The sequence below is a fragment of the Pleurodeles waltl genome, chromosome 12, assembly GCF_031143425.1.
Source record: "Pleurodeles waltl isolate 20211129_DDA chromosome 12, aPleWal1.hap1.20221129, whole genome shotgun sequence".
Taxonomy (NCBI): Eukaryota; Metazoa; Chordata; class Amphibia; order Caudata; family Salamandridae; genus Pleurodeles; species Pleurodeles waltl.
The window spans coordinates 5238812-5260308 of record NC_090451.1 but is presented as its reverse complement, the minus strand read 5'-3'; the positions used below and the strand labels follow the sequence as shown (position 1 = coordinate 5260308).

The following is a 21497-nucleotide window of genomic DNA, read 5'->3' as shown; positions in this document are numbered from 1 at the left end:
TGTCACAGTGGGACCCACATCTGTGAAATTGAAAGGGAAAGTGACAACTCAGGGTCCATACACTGGGTGAAAGTGATTGACAGATGAGAGGTAGAACAATTATGTCAGATGTAGCAGGCAGTGATGTCTTCTTACCTGTGTCTCACTGGAAGTATTGATGAATCACTGTGTTTCTGTTGTCGATGTCCTCTTCTTCTGCTTCCTCTTCTTCACTGTCCACAGGCTCCACAGCTGCCACAACACCTCCATCTGGACCGTTCTCCTGCAGAAAAGGCACCTGTCGTTGCAAAGCCAAGCTGTGAAGCATACAGCAGGCGACGATGATCTGGCACATCTTCTTTGGTGAGTAGAATAGGGAACCACCTGTCATATGGAGGCACCTGAACCTGGCTTTCAGGAGGCCGAAGGTCCTCTCTATAACCCTCATAGTTCGCCCCTAGGGTTCCTTGTAGCATTCCTCTGCCCTTGTCCTGGGATTCCTCACTGGGGTCAGTAGCCATGACAGGTTGGGGTAGCCAGAGTCACCTGCAAATGTCGAGGGAATTCTGTTAGACACACACTAACTCTTAGGGACATCCCAAGACCCAGACACCTAGTCACACTGTATATTGTCCATGACCTCACCTAATAGCCACACATGGTGCCTCTGGAGTTGCCCTATCAAATAAAGGGATGCTGCTATTCCTCAAAATGTAAGCGTCATGCACTGAGCTAGGAAACTTGGCGTTCAAATGGGAGATGTACTGGCCGGCCAAACACACCATCTGCACATTCATTGAATGGTAACTCTTCCGGTTTCTGTACACCTGTTCACTCCTGCGGGGGGGGGGACCAAGGCCACATGTGTCCCATCAATGGCACCTATGATGTTGGGGATATGTCCCAGGGCATAGAAGTCACCTTTCACTGTTGGCAAATCCTCCACCTGAGGGAAAACGATGTAGCTGCGCATGTGTTTCAGCAGGGAAGACAAACCTCTGGACAACACGTTGGAGAACATAGGCTGGGACATCCCTGATGCTATGGCCACTGTATTCTGAAAAGACCCACTTGCCAGGAAATGGAGTACTGACAGCACCTGCACTAGAGGGGGATACCTGTGGGATGGCGGATAGCTGACATCAGGTCTGGCTCCAACTGGGCACACAGATCCAGGACTGTGGCACGATCAAGTCTGTAGATGACAATTACATGCCGCTCCTCCATTGTCGACAGGTCCACCAGCGGTCTATACACCAGAGGATGCCGCCACCTCCTCATTTGCCCCAGCGGACGTGCTCTATGGAGGAGAACAGCGAGCAGAGAATCAACCTTCAGCACGGAGGAGTTGGAGAAACTAGTGGATGGGGTCCTCCCCCAGTACGCGCTACTCTACGGTCCTCCAGACAAACAGGTAAGTACACTGTGAGCATGCCGAATGGGCAATGCCTGTGTGGAGTGGTGTGGATGGCAGATGGGGGGGGAGAATGAGGCGTGCATGAAACGACGGTGAGTGCATGTGCGTCATGGCAAGGGTAGGTTTGCGGGCTAATGACTGTGACGGTGCGGACGGTTATATCTTCTCCTTTTCCCCTGTACTATTCCTGTAGGTCAGCGCCCACCAGAAGAAGGATATTTGGCGTGCCATTGCCAAGGAAGTCCAGGCCCTGGGGGTCCACCACAGACGGAGCACCCACTGCTGTAAAAGATGGGAGGACATTCACCGCTGTACCAAGAAGACTGTGACTTCCATGTGTGCAGCAATCGGGCATAGGCCTTGTAACCCATGTCCCTGTGATTAATTAGGGAACTCAAAGTGCACGGTGTAGTGCAGGGGGCTTCTGTGTCTGTAGTGTCCGCCAACGGTAGCGGTATTGCATGCACTCAACATGTCTTTCTTCTGCCTTCCCCCCCCCCTTTTTGTGGTCACTCTGTTCTTGTGTGCATTAGCATCATCAGGCGGAGGAGCAGTGGCACCGGAGCAGGAGGGAGCTACATCCCACATGGCCCTGGAGGGCGAGACAACGGAGTCTGAAGCCACCAGTGGGACGGAAGGCGAGGGGAGCTCCACGGCGGGGCCAGCAGCTGAGACCAGCGACACGTACTCCTCCTCTCATGGGAGCACCCTTGCGGTGGCGGGCCCCTCTGTGCCCACCGCATCTACAGGTACAGCTGCCACCCCCCCTACCAGCACCGCCCTCCCAGCAGCCCCTCAGCGTATGCCACATGGTCGCTCACCCAGGAGGGAGGGCATCTCCTTCGCCCCAGGCACCTCAGCACCTGCCCCAGTCAGCCCTGCTGCCCTCAGTGAGGAGGCCTTTGACCTCCTCCGGTACCTCACTTTTGGGCAGTCTACTATTTTGAATGCCATCAAGGGTGTAGAGAGGCAGTTGCAACAGACCAATGCATACCTGGAGGGCATTCATCCTGGTCAGGCAGCCCAACATCGAGCTTTTCAGACTCTGGCCTCAGCACTGATGACAGCCATTGTCCATGTGTCCAGCCTCCCCCCTCCAACTTCCTCCAACTTCCTCTACCCTTCCTCTACCCTGACCCAAACCCCTGTACCTCAGCTATCCCAAGCACACCATCAGACCAGCATGCACACACCTCAACACACAAGGGAAGCTCTGGCAAACATAAGCACCACCATCCCACAGGCACTCACACAAGCATCACACCCATGCACACATACCAACATCCACTGCCTCCACTGTGTCCCCCTCCTCCACGTCTCCCTCCTCCCTCCCAGTCTCGTCTCCACTCACACCTGCATGCACTACATCTTCATCCACTACGTCCATCACCAGCACACCCATCACCACACCCCGCTCACTTGCACTCACCACCCCCACTACCATTCACACATCCCCTGTGTCCTCTCCCAGTGTGTCTGTGAGCCCACCTCCCAAGGTACACAAACGCAGCCACACACCCACCCAACAGCCATCCACCTCACGACAGCCTCCAGCCCATGCACCTTCACCCAAAGTCAGCAAACATACACCTCCTACAACCACTAACTCTTCCTCCACTCCCAAACCCCCTCCATTTACCCGTCCCAGTGTGTCCAAAAAACCTTTCCTGTCCAACCTTGACCTCTTCCCCTCACCTCCCCCACCCCTTCAGTCTCCTAGGGCCCGCCTTTCCAGGTCCCAACCCAGCACCTCAGCCACAACATTACCAGGAACAGTGGTGCCAGCAGTAACCGGCTTCTGGAGTGCGCCAAGCAGCAGGGCAGCCAGTGTGCCAAGGAGCCAGACCACGGACAGTCCCCCACCTCAAAAGCATAAAAAGTTGGCCAGTGCCCGATGGGAGAAAGGCAAAACATCTACCACCAAAGCCTCTCCCAGGAGTACAGTTGGGAATGGGAAGACAGCTGTGCCACCATCCAAGGTGGGGAAGGGGTACAGAAAGACAGGCAAGTCGCCGAAACCCTGCACGGTAGACAAGACTGCCACCAGCACCGCTGCCAAGGACACCGGCACCACCAGCACCACTGCCAAGGACACCGCCGCCACCAGCACCGCTGGCAAGCCACCAGCACTGCTGCCAAGGACACCGCCGCCACCAGCACCACTGGCAAGGACACCGCCGCCACCAGCACCACTGGCAAGGACACCGCCGCCACAAGCACCGCTGCCAGGGACACCGCCGCCACCAGCACCGCTGCCAAGGACACCGCCACCACTAGCACTGCAGGCCAATGATCGCCAACAGCTCCGACGCTACTGGGGCCGCCACGAGCAGGATGAAGCACTCTGGGCACCAAGACCCCTCCAGAACCAGTGGAGAGATACATCCACTATCTCTGTCCTTGGCGGGATGAAGTACTCTGGGCACCAAACCCCCTCCAGAACCAGTGGAGAAAGGCATCCACTACCTGCGTCCTTGGCAGGATGAAGCACTCTGGGCACCAAGCCCCCTCCAGAACCAGTGGAGAAAGGCATCCTCTACCTCAGTCCTTGGCAGGATGAAGCACTCTGAGCACCAAGCCCCCTCCAGAACCAGTGGAGTATCCCATCCACTACCTCCGTCCTTGGCAGGATGAAGCACTCTGGGCACCAAGCCCCCTCCAGAACCAGTGGAGACTGTTATCCACTTGTGATACTGTGGCTTTGCACTCCCCAGGATAAAGCAGTGGGAAAACTACCCACTTGAAAGACTTGTGAGACTGTGGCTTTGCACTCCCCAGGATACATCAATGGGCATGGAGCCCCCTCGTGGATCTGGTGTCGTGAACTCATCCGGCTGAGGTGCCCCCCCCTTCCCTTCCCCCTGAGGTGCGTGTTGTATTTCTATCTGATGCCCCAGCAGTGTTCTCTCCGTTTTGATCGGGTATCTTGTGTGGGCCTCGCCCATGCATTTTGGGCCCAGTGGTCCACGGACTTTAATGGTGGAATACCTTGGACTTGTATTCTTGGTGTATATATTTGTTTATAGTGTATATATATATATATATATATATTTGAGTACTGGATTTTAATAGATTACAAACGTTCAAATAATTTCCTTTTGTCTTTGCATTCTTCTGCGGGGGTTGGTGGGTGTAACTATAATGTATCATGATGTATTAGTGTGTGTGTTGTCGTGGGGGAGGGCGGGGGTGTTGCGTGTTGCGTGTGTGTGTCATTCTTTTTTCCCATCCCCCTCCCCTGTGTCGTAGGTGCAGTACTCACCGTGGTCTTCGCCTCCGGCGTTCGTGCTCCTGGTAGAGGAGCAGGAAGACAAAGGCAGGGAGTATCTGGAGTTCCGGTTCCATGGCGTCCTGGTTCCTCGTGGGGTGTGTAGAGGTGAGCGTTTTCCCTTCCAAGTCCTGTTTCCACCGTGCTTTTGTTCGCGGTGAATCCGCCCTAGAGAAGGTGGCGGATTGGATTGTTGTAATAGTGTGGGCGGTACATTGTCTTCCGCCTATCTATTGGCGGTTACCGCCGCGGTGTTTGTTTGAACCGCCGTGGTGGTCGGAGTGTTAAAGTGGCTGTCTATGTTTGCGGTTTCCGCCACGGTCGTGATTAAATTTTTTTTTACAGCCGGCCTGTTGGCAGTTTTACCGCCGCTTTAACAATGACCGCCAGGGTTGTAATGACCACCTATATGTTAAGAGTTCTATGTTTGGAGAAATTAAGGGGTAGATTTATCACTTTTTCTCCAGCGCAGTAGCGACAATTTCTTTGGTGCACTGTATTGTGTGGCCAGGAGACAGCACAACAGCATTAGGAGTGGACGTTCAACGTACCTCCGTGTAGTGTAATCACACAGAATTACCCAAACACTCTGTGAGATTACACAGCATAACACACTAAGAGTACTTCTACACTTAGCACTATTTTCTTTGAGTAAAAGAATCCCTTTACATCCAAAATGGACACTAAAATGCTATTTGAATTAAGAAATAGCTTACAATTTGCACTACATGCAACAAAACAAGAATTGTGAGAGTGAACAGCTGCTCACACTCACTAAATGTGCACTTGCAGTAGGATTTTCTCTCAACTTACTCCTGGACTTTACCACTAGGCACTTAGTACAAAAGGCACCCTTGCACCCAAATGGACACACGGATGCATTTTATGCTAAGAAAATGAAGCTAAATGCAACAGAACATAAACAGTAGCACAAACAGCAGCTCGTACTTGCTAAATATGCTCTTGCTGTAGGACCTTTTCCTCCTAATTACTTTTAATTATGTATGCGGGTGTAACCACATTATTATCTGCAATTTGGCATCAAAGAGTAACGTGGAATTATCAAAATTTCTTTGATTACTCCAGCATAATAAAATTTTTGCCCAGGCCTAAACATCACCGTATTTACTGAGATATGTTGCTGTTGCTCTACTGTCTAGTGCTGCCGGACCATAGGCTGCCTTGTGCCAGTGCACACACCCATGTACCATAATGCAAGGGTGTGTGTGTGATGTCAAGCTTAGGTTTGGTACTGGAAGAGTAACATCCAGCAGAAACCTTTATGCTTTGAAAAAGTTTAACAGTTTGCAAGTGTGCTACACTGTAAAACACACATGCTAAGTTGGGAAGGTTTGTAGACAATAAGGTCCATATTTAAGAGGGCCTAATGCCATCTTATGACACATTAGCGTCATTTTTTATGCTGCTGTGGCCTAAGATGGCCAAAATCGCCACGCAAGATTTACAAAGTGGTGTAATGCTTGCGTTGCGCCACTGTGTAAAACAATATGGCTGTGCCAGGTATAATGTATGCAAGGGTGCGTTTCGGCAATGGGAGGGCCAACAAAATGGCTCAAAAAAATCCAACAGATTTCATTTTTTTTAAAAACATTTTTAACACCTGCTCAGAGCAGGCATTAAAAGCAGGCTTCCATTGGTTTCAATGGGGCTCTGGGTGCTTTGCAGGATTAGCGTCAACATTTTTGACTCTAATCCTGCAAAGCGCCAAACTAGCATAACAAATTCTGATGCTAGGTCCCTACCTACCACCATGGTGCACCGTATGTTAAATACGGTGCACACATGGTGGCGTTAAAGGGGCTCTAAGGAGTGCAAGAAAAGTGGTGCTGCACAAAGCCCCTAAATGTTTTCCCCAACTTTATGCCTTCCTTAAAGAGGGATCATTTTTGGATGCAAATCCCTTTATACCAAAGTTAGTAGATAGTGGTTAGAGATGGTGGTTAGCATCAGAATCTATTGTTGGGTCCATGGGAACATCCATGTACCACCCATGGTACGCTTCTTTGCCGCAAAGTAGCACAAATTGCTCCTATGTGTTACTTTATGGCTACTTTCCAACGCAATTTACGATTTGTACTTTGCACCAGGTTTGCCTCACCTTTGTTATACTAACCAGGCACAGAGTGGTAGTAATTCTGCCTCATAAACTCGGGATGTGGAATGTAACACGATTGGGGGTGTCATATTTGTAAAATTGTATTTGCTAGCCAAAGGACCCTTTTAGCAACATAAGAATAAAGAACAATTGAGAAAAAACAATATTCTAAATCAATGCCTTGCAATTTGCATGCAGTGATCTGATGCTACTGCCTGGCTCAATGCACTGCATTAGAAGGATTGTAACTTATGAACTCCGAGTAACAAAAGAATCTGTGTGTGTGTGACAAAAGCAGTAACACACTCAGCTATCCACACAAAACACAAATTTTATGTCAAGACCAGAGGCTCCTATTATGCTTACTTTTCCTTCCTGCTTTAATTTCAATAGCAGCTGCAGTCAAGAACATTAACCAATCCAAGGTGGTTTGCAGAACAAGCTACCAATGGGAAACAAAGAGTTACAAATGGCCAATCAGAACGCAGCGCACATAAAAAAATACCAAACTTGACTGCAAGCATCCCTCTTTTCTTGCTGCTCACAGTCAAGATAAGTATCTTTATTGCGTTCCTTGATTTATGAAGTATTTAAATGTTTTAATTTGTTTAATGTATCGATATTTTGCATGCGTTTACTCGTGTGTTTACATTTGTTTATGTTGCTAGTAACTGGGACCTCCCCCCCCATTCTGCTTGTTACGGTCGACGTGACCGTTCTCCTCGTTGCACCTCACACGCCGCTTCAGCGCGTGGCTATTTTTAGCCTTCGTTTTCTTTGTGGCTCGTCTCCAGGGATAATTTCCGCCTCTTTAGACGCTCGCATTTCCTCAGGAGGCGTGGCCTTTTCTGCCTCTTCATTTCGGTTGGCAGGATTTTTTACTCATTCACACACCCCTTAACCTGGGTCCTCCTCCTTCAAATTTAACCCTGTTTTGCCAGTTTGTGTTTTTCTCTGGTGCTTATTATGGATTTTTCCTCGTTTTTTGAGGAAAATAATGACAATAATGAGGTTTTCTCCAATAATTTGAACAAATGTATTCAATCTTTAGTGGAAAAGGCAGTTTCTGCCTCTATGTCAAAAATTTCTAAACAATTGGATAATACTGTCTCATCCTGTCTGTCACAATCTCATTTGGCCCTATCTGCAGGGGAAAGCAGAAACCACAAAGCCACGGAGGCTTCTCAAGATATTCAGGCTAATGTATCCTCTGCGCTTTTGACTAGTGAGTCTGCCTCACACAGGACGGAGGACGAAGTTCCTCACAGGTCCCAGGTAAGGAGGGGAAAAACAATATGGGCTCTAAGAGTAAAGTGAAAACAACACATATACTCTCAGCTCACAAGATTGTGATTGATAATATAAAAGAAATGGATGATGACATGGACGATATCGATTCTGATAAAGATACCAGCAATTCTGATTTTTGGATTGGCCCTCCTACCATAAAGCATAAATCGTTGGCGTCGGGAGAACCTCTATCCTCCATTCCTCCTCTGGATGCTGAAGGGAACCCCAAGTTCGATCCCAAACTAATTCACCATCCTAATTCCACGGAATGGCTTCCTTCAGATCACGTCCCAGAAAGCATTACAGCCAAGCTACGCCTTCCGCTGAATAAACAAGTGCACACCAAACTTCGCTCTGAATGTCCCAGACCTTCTCTCCCACTCCATATTGGTTCTACTCCCTTCATCGATACTTCCATGATTACTTTTTTCTCTAAGTTTGGAAAAGACCTGCGTAAAGTGGTTGATAGGGCTTGGTCAGTCTGTCAAGACAAATTACTAGATGGGTCCTTTAGCTCGCATTTTTGATATGGCGGAATCCGCCAGGTTAAACAATGACTCAGTTGATCCTGAAGAACATTCCCTTTGGATTCAGCGAGCTTTCTGTTTACTTGGGAATTCAAATTCTGCTATGACTCACGCAAGACGTAAGGGGTTCCTTCTCAAATTGGACACTAAACTTGCTAACCTTGCAGTCATGGACCCAGGGCCTACAGCTTCTTTTTCCACAGGTGGAAGGATATTACTTCAGACCCTTGGGTCCTCGACACTGTCCAAGGTTATTCAATAGAATTCTACGACACCCCTTTTAAAATGTTTGTTCCTCCTCCTCTAAAATTCTCCACAGACATGTTAGCTCTTATTTCTTCAGAAATCCAGTCCCTTCTTCACAAACATGCCATTCAGGCTGTTCAGCTTCACCAGTCAGGATTTCTAAGTTCCATTTTTCTAGTTGTCAGGAAAAACATAAAGATCAGGCCGGTTATAAACCTTAAACAAATCAATCAATTTGTTGTCTATCACCTCTTCAAAATGGAGACGATTCTGCATCTCAGAGACTCTCTTCTTTTGAACGATTGGATGGTTTGTCTAGACCTTCAAGACGCCTATCTAACTGTGCCTATTCACCACGCTCACAGGAAATTTCTCCAGTTTCAATGGCAACACCAAATCTATCAATTCACATGTCTTCCTTACGGGCTTTCTTCAGCCCCTTGGTGTTTCACCAAGCTAATGAAACCGGTGGTAGCTCACCTCAGAGCACAAGGTTTCAGATTAATCATTTACCTGGACGACATCTTTCTCATGCATCAAAATACACATCTTCCCTTCTGTCGGAATTGGGTTTCATAATCAACACCTCCAAATCTGCCCTAGTTTCATCCCAATCCACAGAGTTTCTAGGATTTCTCGTAAATTCTTCTCAAGGCACCCTTCAACTCCCAGACTCAAAATTAAAATCCATAAAATCAGAAATAATCCACTCTTTACGGCAGACTTCTCTCTCCCTAAGGTCTCTTGCAAAGATTGTAGGTCTTCTTTCCTCTTCGATTCAAGCGATCTTCCCGGGTCCCCTTCATTATCGTGCTCTCCAAAGATTGAAGATCCGACATCTGTGCAAGTGTCTTGCTTATTCAGAATCTATCCTCCTCGATCAAGAATCCTGTACAGAACTTCAGTGGTGGTTACACCACCTAGAAGCTTGGAACGGCACGACTATCTTTGCATCAGCCCCAGATCTTGTATAGAACCCGATGCAAGCCTAACAGGTTGGGGCGCAAGGTGTGGTCAAATATCAACTGAAGGCACATGGTCTCCACAGGAGTCTTCATTGCACATCAGTTGTTTAGAGATGCTTGCAGGCTCCTTTGGGATCAGAAGCTTTACCAAAAGCAAAGTCCAATGCTCGATACTTCTCCACATGGACAACCTCACAGCTATCAAATACATAAATCATCTCGACAGTACCAGATCCAAACCTCTGGCCGAATTATCCAAAAGTTTCTGGGAATTCTGCCTCCATCGCAAAATCTCAGTCCAAGCTGAATATCTGCCAGGATCTCTCAATTCAGTTCCAGATTGGTACTCGTGTCATCTCTCAGATTACAGCGATTGGAAACTTCATCCAGCTGTCTTCAAATTACTTTACCACAAATGGGGTCTCTTGCATATAGATCTCTTTGCGTCTCGCCTGAACACACAACTTCCCCAATTCTTCAGATGGGGACCGGATCCTCAAGCTTTAGCAACAGATGCTTTCCTCCAAGACTGGTCAAACTCAGCAAATTATGCCTTCCCTCCTTTCATCATGATCAACAGAGTGTTCGCCCAAGTACGTCGTCAGAGGGCCACTGTAGTTCTAATAGTCCCATTTTAGCAGTCCCAAGTCTGGTTCCCTCCCCTCCTCGAATTATCAATGGATTTCCCAGTCCTCCTCCCACCCTTTCCCTCTCTACTTCTCAACCCCCAAGGTCTTCCCCACGATCTGATTCTCAACAAATCCCTTCTTCTGTCAGCCTGGAAAGTTACAGGTCTTCAATTTCCTATCCAGTAATTTCGATCAAAGCTTCAGCCTATATCAACAACTCTTGGGCCCCAGGTACATCTAAGGCATACAGGTCTGCATGGTCAATTTGTTCCAGCTGGTGTTTGGGAAAATCTAGTAATCCCTTTTCAGCAGATATGAGCTTAATAGCTCATTTTCTTGCTTCTCAAGCTAGTTCTGGTAAATCTTACAGGACTATCTACCTCTATCATTCAGCTATCTCTCTACATCATCCCTTCATCAACGGTAAGCCTGTTGGCGAATATCCTCTCATTTGCCATCTATTAAAGGGAGTAAAATTTTCCAATCCTCCTCTACCCAAATATAGGGCCTCATTATGACCCTGGCGGGCGGCGGAGGCCACCCGCCAGGATCCCGCCCTCCAAATTACCGCGCCGCGGTCAAAAGACCGCGGCGGGTATTACGAGTTTTCCCCTGGGCTGGCGGGCGGTTCCAGTTAAACCGCCCGCCAGCCCAGGGGAAAACGACCTTCCCACGAGGATGCCGGCTCGTAATCGAGCCGGCGGAGTGGGAAGGTGCGACGGGTGCTACTGCACCCGTCGCGTATTTCACTGTCTGCAAGGCAGACAGTGAAATAAATTTTGGGGCCCTCTTACGGGGGCCCCTGCCGTGCCCATGCCATTGGCATGGGCACGGCAGGGGCCCCCAGGGGCCCCGCGACCCCCCCTACCGCCATCCTGTTCATGGCGGCTTTCCCGCCATGAACTGGATGGCGGTAGGGGGGGTCAGAATCCTCATGGCTGCGGAGCGCGCTCCGCAGCCATGGAGGATTCCAATGAGCAGCGGAAAGTCAGCGGGAGACCGCTGACTTTCCGCTTCTGACCGCGGCTGAACCGCCGCGGTCAGAATGCTCATTGGAGCACCGCCAGCCTGTTGGCGGTGCTCCCGTGGTCGGTGGCCCTGGCGGCCACCGGCCGCCAGGGTCAGAATGACCCTCATAGTGTTTTGTGGGACATTAACCTTGTTTTGCAAATGTTTTTATCTTGGCAGGATAATGATCTGTTGTCTCTCAAAATGCTTTCTGCTAAATTGAGAATGTTATTGTGTTTAGTTTCTATCAAACGTCTTTCAGATGTCAGAGCTTTTGATATATCTGTTCGCCATTTTACTCCTATAGGCGTTCTTTTTAACGTTTCAAGACATACAAAAACCAATATCTCTTCCGTGTTTTACCCTTTCTTGCCCAATTATGCAAAACTATGTGTTGGTAACTGTTTAAAGGTTTATGAACAAAAGACTATTGATTTCAGAACGTCTTCGCCCACCCAACTTTTAATTTCCTTTAGGACACCCCATAAACCAGTTTCTTCCTCCACCTTAGCTCGTTGGATCAAATGGATTATGTCCCTTGCTGGAATTGATACGTCCAAATTTGGAGACCATTCTTCCCGGGGTGTAATAGCGTCCAAAGCCTTCTGGGTGGGTTCCCGTCTGGAAGACATTCTGAGATCAGCAGATTGGTCAAATGATGTTACCTTTCGTACTTTCAATTGTAAACCTATAAATACTGCATCTTCTGTGGTAATTGATATGCTTTAAACAAGCATAATAGGAGCCTCCAGTCTTGACATAAAATGTAGATTTTCCAAATAATTTATGATCGAAAGTCTTAATTTTATTAAAGACACAGAAGCGAGTATTATCCCACTGCTCATCTACTATAATGTAGATTTTCCTAGTCTTTGACGGAAAGTCTTAATTGTATTAATGACACGGAGGTGAGTATTATGCGTTTCTTTTCTTACTTTAATTAATACCAGCAGTCAAGAAACGTACTACAAATCCCATGAGGCTAGGGAAACAGAGCCAATAGGAATAAAAACGTAGTCACAATATGTAACCAATGAACATGCATAAGGGGTATTATGACATCACTTGACTTCGAACAGCCCTCTTTTCTTGCGAGATAAGTCAGTCAAAACCAAATAAAGGAAAAATGGCAAATCAAGATAATCAGAATAGCCATAATAAAAGACAATAAGTCAGAATAAAAGTTAAACATCCCGGGAAACCATGAATCCACTTGGCATTCAGCGTCAGCAGGTAGACCAATTCTGCAAGGAGACGATGAATTTTGGAGACTGGAAATCCAGGAAGAGGATGATGCCTTAAGTGGTAGGTTGAACATTGGACGATGACACTAAACAAGGGGGGGGAACAAACAAATATTAAACAAAGTGGAGGAATAATACTCGCCTCCGTGTCTTTAATAAAATTAAAACTTTCTGTCAAAGACTAGGAAAATCGACATTTTATGTCAAGACCGGAGTCTCCTATTGTGCGAGTTCAAAGCATATTAATTATATTCAAAGAAACATTATCAATAGGTTTGCAATAAAAAACTTTAAAAACAATATCCTTAGACCAGTCTGCAGATTTAAGAATATCCTCTAAATGGGAACCTGCCCAGAAGGCTTTAGAAGCCATAGCTCCCCTGGAAGAATGAGCTCCAAAACAGGAAGTGCCAATTCCTGCCGAGGACATAATCCATTTGACCCAACGAGCCAAGGTAGCAGCTGAAACATGATTAAAGGGTTTTCTAAATGAAATTAGAAGTTGGGAAACGGAGGGTGATTTTAAATCTGCAGTCTTTTGTTCATAGACTTTTAGGCATTAACCAACACATAAGTTAGGATGATCTGGAAAATAAGGATAAAAAACTGAAGATAAATTGGTTTTGGTTTGACGAACCACTGTAAACAAAATCCCAGAAGGAGTAAATTGGCGATTAGAAATATCTAAAGCTTTTACATCAGAAAGACGTTTGATAGAAACAAGACATAGGCGGTCATTTTGACCGCGGCGAGCAGCGGTAGCCGCCCGCAATGCGGTCACCGCCATTTGGACGTTCCGCGGTCAAAAGACCGCGGAGGCCATTCAGACTTTCCCGCTGGGCCAGCGGGCGCCCGCCAAGGGAGCGCCCGCCGGCCCAGTGGGAAAGGCCCTGCAACACAGAAGCCGGCTCCGAATGGAGCCGGTGGTGTTGCAGGGGTGCGACGGGTGCAGTTGCACCCGTCGCGATTTTCACTGTCATTTAAGCAGACAGTGAAAATCATGGTGGGGCCCTGTTAGGGGGCCCCACGACACCCGTTCACGCCATCCTGTTCCTGGCGGTAAAAACCGCCAGGAACAGGCTGGCGGGAAGGGGGTCGGAAGCAGCGCCGCCATGGAGGATTCTCCCAGCCGGGGGAAATCCGGCAGGAAACCGCCGGACCCAGCTGGGCGACCGCGGCTGTACCGCCGCGGTCGGAATGCCACATGAAGCACCGCCAGCCTGTTGGCGGTGCTTCCGTCGACATCCACCCTGGCGGTCTATGACCGCCAGGGTTGGAATGAGGGCCATAATAACATTGTTGACTTAGCCGATAACATTTTTAAGGAAAGCATGAGATTATCAGGCCATGACAGAAGGAATTTGAGAACAATATTAACATCCCATAATTGTCTATATTTAGGCATAGGATGATTAGAAAATGTTATTCCCTTTAAAAGACGGCAAACAAGAGGATGTTCTCCAACAGGTTTCCCATTCACGTAGAGATGATTGGAGGAAATAGCTGATCTATATAAGTTGATGGTACGAAAAGCTTTACCTTTGCTGGCTTCGGCAGCTAAAAAATTAGCGATAAAACTCACATCTGCTGAAAAGGAATCAATGTGTTTTCCCAAACACCAGCTGTGCCATAAAGACCAGGCTGATTTGTAAGCTTTCTTGGTGCCTGGAGCCCAAGATTGTGAAATGTATTGCGAAGCTTCATCCGAAATGAAAGGGAGAGATTGGGAATTCTCAAGATTTTCTATGCTGATAGGGTGAGAGGATTGTCCAAGATGAGAGGATGAGGACGATACAGAGGGTCTAATAAAAGGTTCGGAAACGACAGAAGAAGAAAAGGAGAGTCTATTGAAAGCTCTAAAAGGGTTGGGAACCAAATTTGGGATTGACAAAATTTAGTTATGAGCACTACCGAAGCTTGTTGGCATCTGAGCTGAGAGAGCACTTTGCTGATCATTAGAAAAGGAGGGAAGGCGTAATTCAGGGAGATTGACCAATCTTGTAAGAAAGCATCTGATGCCAAGACCAAGAATCCGGGTGCCAACTAAAGAATTGAGGAAGCTGAGTGGTGAGACGGGATGCAAACAGATCAATAAGTAAAGGGCCCCATTTGTTCTGAATTTTTTGAAAAATTGAGGAATGGAGTTTCCAATCCCTCGAATCTCGAAGATGTCGCGAATGCCAATCCGCTACCGAATTGAGAGTTCCTGGAAGGTACTCTGCATGAACCGAAAGATGGTTTGAAAGGCAAAATTCCCAAAAGCCCTTGGCTAATTCTGCCAAGGATTTGGATTTCATGCCCGAGGTGATTTATATATCTTACTCCCGAAATATTCTCCATTCTGAGAAGAATAGCACAACAAACTTTGTTTTTTGCAAGACTTCTGATTGCAAAGGAGCCGGCAAGCATCTCTAAACAGTTGATATGCAATTTGGACTCCTCTAAAGACCATGTACCTCCAGTCGAGATTGGACACATCAGGCCCCCCAGCCTGAACGGCATGCATCTGATTCTAATAGTAGATCTGGGGCTGATGCAAAGATAGTTCTTCCGTTCCATGCGTCTAAATGGTCTATCCACCATTGGAGTTCTGTGCGAGAATCGTGATCTAGGGGGATAGTGTCCGAATAAGATAGGCCTTTCTTAAGTGACAAATGTTTAGTCTCTGTAGAGCCCGGTAATGAAGGGGGCCTGGAAATATTGCTTGAATAGAGGAGGAAAGAAGACCTACTATTCGAGCCAGCGATCTTAGAGAAATTAGAGAGCTGAGTAGAATCTGCAAAATCTCTGATTTTATGGATTTGATTTTTGCGGAAGGAAGGAGAAGGATGGCTGAAACAGAGTTTATTTGGAAGCCTAAAAATTCTATAACTTGGGTCGGAGTTAGAAAAGACTTTTCCCTGTTGATGATAAACCCTAAATCTGAGAGTAGGGAACATGTAAGAGATAAGTGGGACAAGAGAGACTGAGGAGATTTGCTCACTATGAGAATGTCGTCCAGATAAATGATAAGTCTCACACCTTGAGCTCTGAGAAAAGCTACTACCGGTCTCATGAGCTTGGTGAAGCACCATGGGGCAGATGATAGACCGAAGGGTAGAGAAGGTAAATGAAAGAGTTGGTCTAGCCACTGAAATTGAAGAAACTTTCTGAAATCTGAATGAATAGGAACGACTAAATACGCGCCTTAAAGATCCAAATGAACCATCCAATCGTGTTGGAGGAGCGTATCTCTGAGGTGGAGAATGGTTTCCATTTTGAAGTGTTGGTAGACCACAAATTGATTGAAGTTCTTGAGATTTATTACAGGACGCATCTTTTTGTTTTTCTTTTGAACTAAGAAAATGGAGCTGATAAAACCTGACGGATCTGGTTTGGGTAAGAGAGATGGCCTTTTTCTGAATGAGGGATTGTATTTCTGCGGAAATAGGATCGGACATTTCTTTAGAAAAATGTGGAAGAGGAGGTAGCAGTGATTGAACCAGGACTGAATAAAGTTTGATAATGTAACCTTGAACGGTATTCAGAACCCAAGGATCTGATATCATTTTCAACCATTTTGGAAGAAAATAACGAAGGCGCCCTCCGACAGGGAAATGACCAAAGGGTAGGCTTACCTGATTGATTGGAGGATCTGGAACCTCTGGAACGGAAGCCTCTGCCTCTCTGAGGGTAAAATTGCAGCCTGTAATCTTGGTAGGACGCATTGTTGAAGCCTCTGGAACCTTGATTGTGATATGCGCAGGCGGCAACGTTGTTCCTTCCTCTGCTAGCCCTGCCAAAAACACATTGAATAAACATCTTCTTTAAGAACTGTTGTGCCTTGTCCAGAGATGTAAAGGTTGCCACTTATGTACCCAGATCCTTAATGAAAGATTCCCCAAATAATAAACCTTTAGTTTTTATATGTGGTTGAACAGACGCCAAATTGACCAATTTAGGATCAAGTTTTAACAAAAGACCCTTCCTCCTTTCGGGTGTAAGCGCAGAATTGGCATTGCCAAGAAGACATAAAGTGCGCTGGACCCATAAGGTAATCTCTTCTGGATCAATCAAGGTACCATCCAGTCTGGCCGCCTCAGCAATATCGAAGATGCGCGTGAGAGGACCAAGGATATCCAACAGTTTGTCTTGGCAACCTGACCATGCCTTGATCACTCCTTTAAGCGGATCCTTACCAAGTTTGGTAAAGAATGTTAGAAGAGGCTGGTCAATAGTCGGAGTAATAGAAGATTTATGAGGAAGGGAAGGACGAGGGCATTCGGACTTGAGCTTGGCCCAAGTTTGTTTATCCAAAGGGCAATTAAGCTTGGCCGAGACATATTCGGCTACGTAGTCCACAGGGACCCACTCAGTAGAGTTGGGATGAAGGATGTGGGAAAGGTCAAACATTGGAAAACCTTCAGGATCCAAAAGAGAAATGGGTTTAGGATTTTTGAGAGAGGATAACCTGGATTTTTGAAGGAGGAGGTGATAATGAGCTAGTGTCATCCTCGTCAGATATGTTGATATCTGAATCCAAATCAGGCATATCTTCATCCATATCAGGGATGGAAGAAATGATTATAGGGGGAACAATATTTTTAGATTTGTACTTGTGTTTTGAGGATGGCTGTATATTTTCCAAATGTTTATACTTCTTGGAGGGAGCCTTGTGAAGAACCGCATCCTCTGCCATGTGTGAGGAAACCTCACTCACCTTTACCGCCATTTTTTTAAAATTTTTGTGCTTAATAGGAGAAAGGCGCTGACTGCAATCCCCCGCAGCCTGGGCCATTAAAGTCTTAGAAATCATGTTGGCAAAAGAAGGCTCCAAATTTTTTGACAGTTTTTGTATGGAACAGGAAACATCCTGCTGCACTGAGGATTTTATGAAGGAATTAAGTTCCTGCCTGATATCGTTGATGTCATCCGAAGTATCATGCTTTAAAGGAGAGCTATCCATCTCCATGATGGAAGCAGTAAATAAGAAGTTAAATAAACCCAGAGGAGTGAAGCTCCGACTATGGGCGTTTACAATAGAAGTTGTGTCAGGCAGAGGAAGCTGCAGACGGAGGCGAGTGCAGGTGAGGACAGAAAAACTGAGTGAAAACAAGCCAATAATAGGAGTTAGAAGCTGAAAATAACTTTTGAAGAGGAGCGCCAAGTGGAACAGCTGCGTTTCCTCAGATGCGGAGAAGCATTAGCGTGCGGCGTCTGAGGAGACATTAGAAGAAATTCTAACGAGCGAGAGGGAAGGGCGAACGGCGACTTGCGGACTGTTAAAAACGAATGGGGAAATAACACACGATAGCGTGAAAGCAGATAAAATATTAATAAACATTTGTATAAAGCAATTATAATTAAAATACACAATCTAATTATTAGAGAAATATTGAGGTACTTAACTTGACTGCGAGCAGCAAGAAAAGAGGGCTGTTCGCAGTCAAGTGATGTCATAATACCCCTTATGCATGTTCATTGGTTACATATTGTGCCTACGTTTTTGATCCCATTGGCTCTGTTTCCCTAGCCTCATGGGATTTGTAGTACGTTTCTTGACTGCTGCCATTAATTAAAGTAAGAAAAGAAACGCATAATAGGGGCCTCCAGTCTTGACATAAAATTATGTTTCTTCTTCCCTCCCTTTAGTCTCTACAAATGCTACATCGATTACCTCGTGATAAACCTCTGCGATCATCATCACTCATGGGACAGAAGTTTTCTCCTCCAGTGCTGCCCAAGGATTCTTGCCATCTTCCTTTTCACAAGACTGGTACTGTATTATATTTGGATTAGATCCAAGATCTGTTTTCTTTAATTTTAGCTGTCTGTATAATTGCTTGTAAATTTTCAATTTTTACATCTTATTCATGACTTTCTTGCAGAAGAAAAAAGGGCTCCTTGCAGTCAAGTTTGGTATTTCTTTATGTGCATTGCGTTCTGATTGGCCATTAGTAACTCTTTGTTTCCCATTGGTAGCTTGTTCTGCTAGCCACCTTGGGACTAGTTAATGTTCTCGACTGCAGATGCTATTGAAATTAAAGCAGGAAAAGTAAGCATAATACTCGTCTCCGTGTCTTTAATAAAATTAAGACTTTCCACCATAAATTATTTGGAAAATCTACATTTGTAGTCTGTGTGCTATATTTTGTGTCTTGCAGCGGAAATGTAGATTTTCCTACTTTATGACGGAAAGTCTTAATTTTATTAAAGACACAGAGGTGAGTATTATGCGTTTCTTTTCTTACTTTAATCTATAGCAGCAGTCAAGAAGAAAAACTACAAATCCCATGAGACTAACAGAAACAGCCAATGGGATTAAAAATGTAGTACAAACATATCCACCAATGGTAATACTCTCATGCCATTATGATGTCACTTGACTGCAAGCAGCCCTCTTTTCTTGCGAACAAAGTAAATCATAAGTAAATAACGGGAATAATGAACACAGAATAAACAATGCCATATGAAATGCAAACACATCAGAGCAAAAGTCCAAAATTCCACAGAGGAAAGTACGCTCCGATAAGCCAGGAGGAGAAGTTTCCGAACTTGGAGGAAACGGAGAATTCATCCGAAACGAGGTGTTGAAGCCGGATGGACCTCTAAGTCGCCGGTTGATTGGAAGAAACTGGGGCTGAAAGAAAGGGAGGGAGAAACAGTATTGAAACTAGAGGCAGGATAATACTCGCCTCCGTGTCTTTAACAAAATTAAGACTTTCCGTCATAAACTAGGAAAATCTACATTTTATGACAAGACCGGAGGCTCCTATTATGCAAGTTTAAAGCATATTAATTACATTAAATAAAACACTATCAACAGGTTTGCAATAAAAAACTGTGTCATTAGACCAATCTGCAGATTTCAGAATATCCTCCAGACGGGAGCCGGCCCAAAAGGCTTTGGAAGCCATGGCCGCTCTGGAAGAATGGGCCCCAAATCTGGAAATGTCAATACCCGCTAAGGACATTATCCATCTAACCCAACGTGCCAAAGTGGCAGACGAAACCAGATTATAGGGTTTCCTGAAAGAGATCAAAAGTTGGGAAGCAGAGGATGTTCTTAAATCTGCAGTTCTTTGTTCAAAAAACTTTAAGCATTGACCCACACATAATTTCGGATGTTGTGGAAAATAAGAATAAAAAACTGACGATAAGTTAGTCTTAGTTCGTCGTACAACCGAGAACAACACCCCGAAGGAGTGAATTGACGGTTGGAGACGTCCAAAGCTTTAATGTCCGATAAACGTTTAATGGAAACCAAACATAATAACATTGTTAGTTTAGCAGATAACATTTTTAATGATAAAAGTGAATTGTCTGGCAGAGACATCAAATATTTCAGAACAACATTAACGTCCCACAAAAGGTTGTACTTCGGTAGAGGAGGATTGGAAAATTTTACTCCCTTCAATAATTGACATACCAACGGATGTTCGCCGTTGACGTGGGCATGATTAGAGGAAATGGCTGATCTGTAAAGATTGATAGTGCGGAAAGCTTTACCTTTACTGGCCTCTGCCACCAAAAAATTTACTACAAAAATTACATCTGCTGAAAAGGGATCGATATGTTTTCCCAAACACCAGCTATACCATAAGGACCAGGCCGATTTATAGGCCTTCTTGGTGCCAGGGGCCCAGGAATTTGAGGTGTATTGAGAAGCCTCTGCTGAAATGAGAGGGAAAGGTTGGGGATTCCTGAGATTTTCCTAGCGGATAGGGTGAGAATATTGTCCACAATGAGGGGGTGAGGGCGTTGAAGAGGGTCCAACAGTAGGTCTGGAAAGGATGGGAGAAGTAAGGGAGAATCCACTGAAAGTTCCAGAAGAGTTGTAAACCATACCTGGGACTGCCAAAATGGGACTATAAGAATTATAGAGGCATGTTGACGTCTGAGATGTGCTAAGACCCTGCTGCTCATGATGAAAGGGGGAAAGGCGTAGTTGAGGGAAGGTGACCAATCCTGTAAGAAAGCATCTGATGCCAAAGCTAAGGGATCTGGATGCCAGCTGTAAAACTGAGGAAGCTGAGTATTCAGACAGGAAGCGAACAGGTCTATAGAAAGAGGACCCCATAATGACTGAATTTTGTGGAAGATTGATGGAGGTAGTCTCCAATCGCTGGAATCTCGAAGATTACAAGAATGCCAAGCCGCTACGGAATTGAGAACTCCTGGAAGGTATTCTGCAGGAACCGAAAGATGGTTTAAAAGGTGAAATTCCCAGAAGGTCTTGGCTAAATCCGCGAGAGGTTTGGATTTTGAGCAGCCGAGGTGATTTATATATCTGACCGCCAAAATATTGTCCATCCTGAGAAGGATTGCACAATTAACTTTGTGTTTTGCCAGGCTTATGATTGCAAAGGAGCCGGCAAGCATCTCTAAACAATTGATGTGCAATTTGGACTCTTCGGATGACCAAATACCTCCAGTCGAGATGGGACCACAGCGGGCCCCCCAATCCAGACGACTTGCATCTGATTCTAACACAAGATCTGGGGCTGATGGAAAAATACTTTTCCTGTTCCAAGCATCTAAATGGTCTATCCACCATTGAAGCTCTGTGCATGACTCGAGATCTAGGGGAACGAGGTCTGAATACGAAAGCCCTTTTCTCAAATGTTGGATCTTCAGTCTTTGAAGTGACCGATAATGAAGAGGACCAGGAAAGATTGCCTGGATGGAGGAGGAAAGAAGACCTACTATTCGAGCTAACGTCCTGAGCGAAATGAGAGAGCTGCGAAGAATTTGTAGAATCTCTGACTTTAAGGATTTTATTTTTAGCGCAGGTAAAAGAAGGGTTGCGAAAAGAGTATTGATCTAGAA

At 45.9% G+C, this 21497-nt stretch overlaps 1 long non-coding RNA gene across 1 annotated transcript in view; it reads left to right on the top strand.

The window, feature by feature from the left end:
• The window catches only part of LOC138267327 (uncharacterized), a 50375-nt gene that overhangs the window by 12468 nt on the left and 16410 nt on the right, over positions 1 to 21497 (top strand). The window contains exon 2 of the long non-coding RNA XR_011199778.1: positions 18321 to 18444. This is a non-coding gene — a long non-coding RNA (uncharacterized lncRNA). The remainder of the gene's footprint in view (positions 1 to 18320; positions 18445 to 21497) is intronic.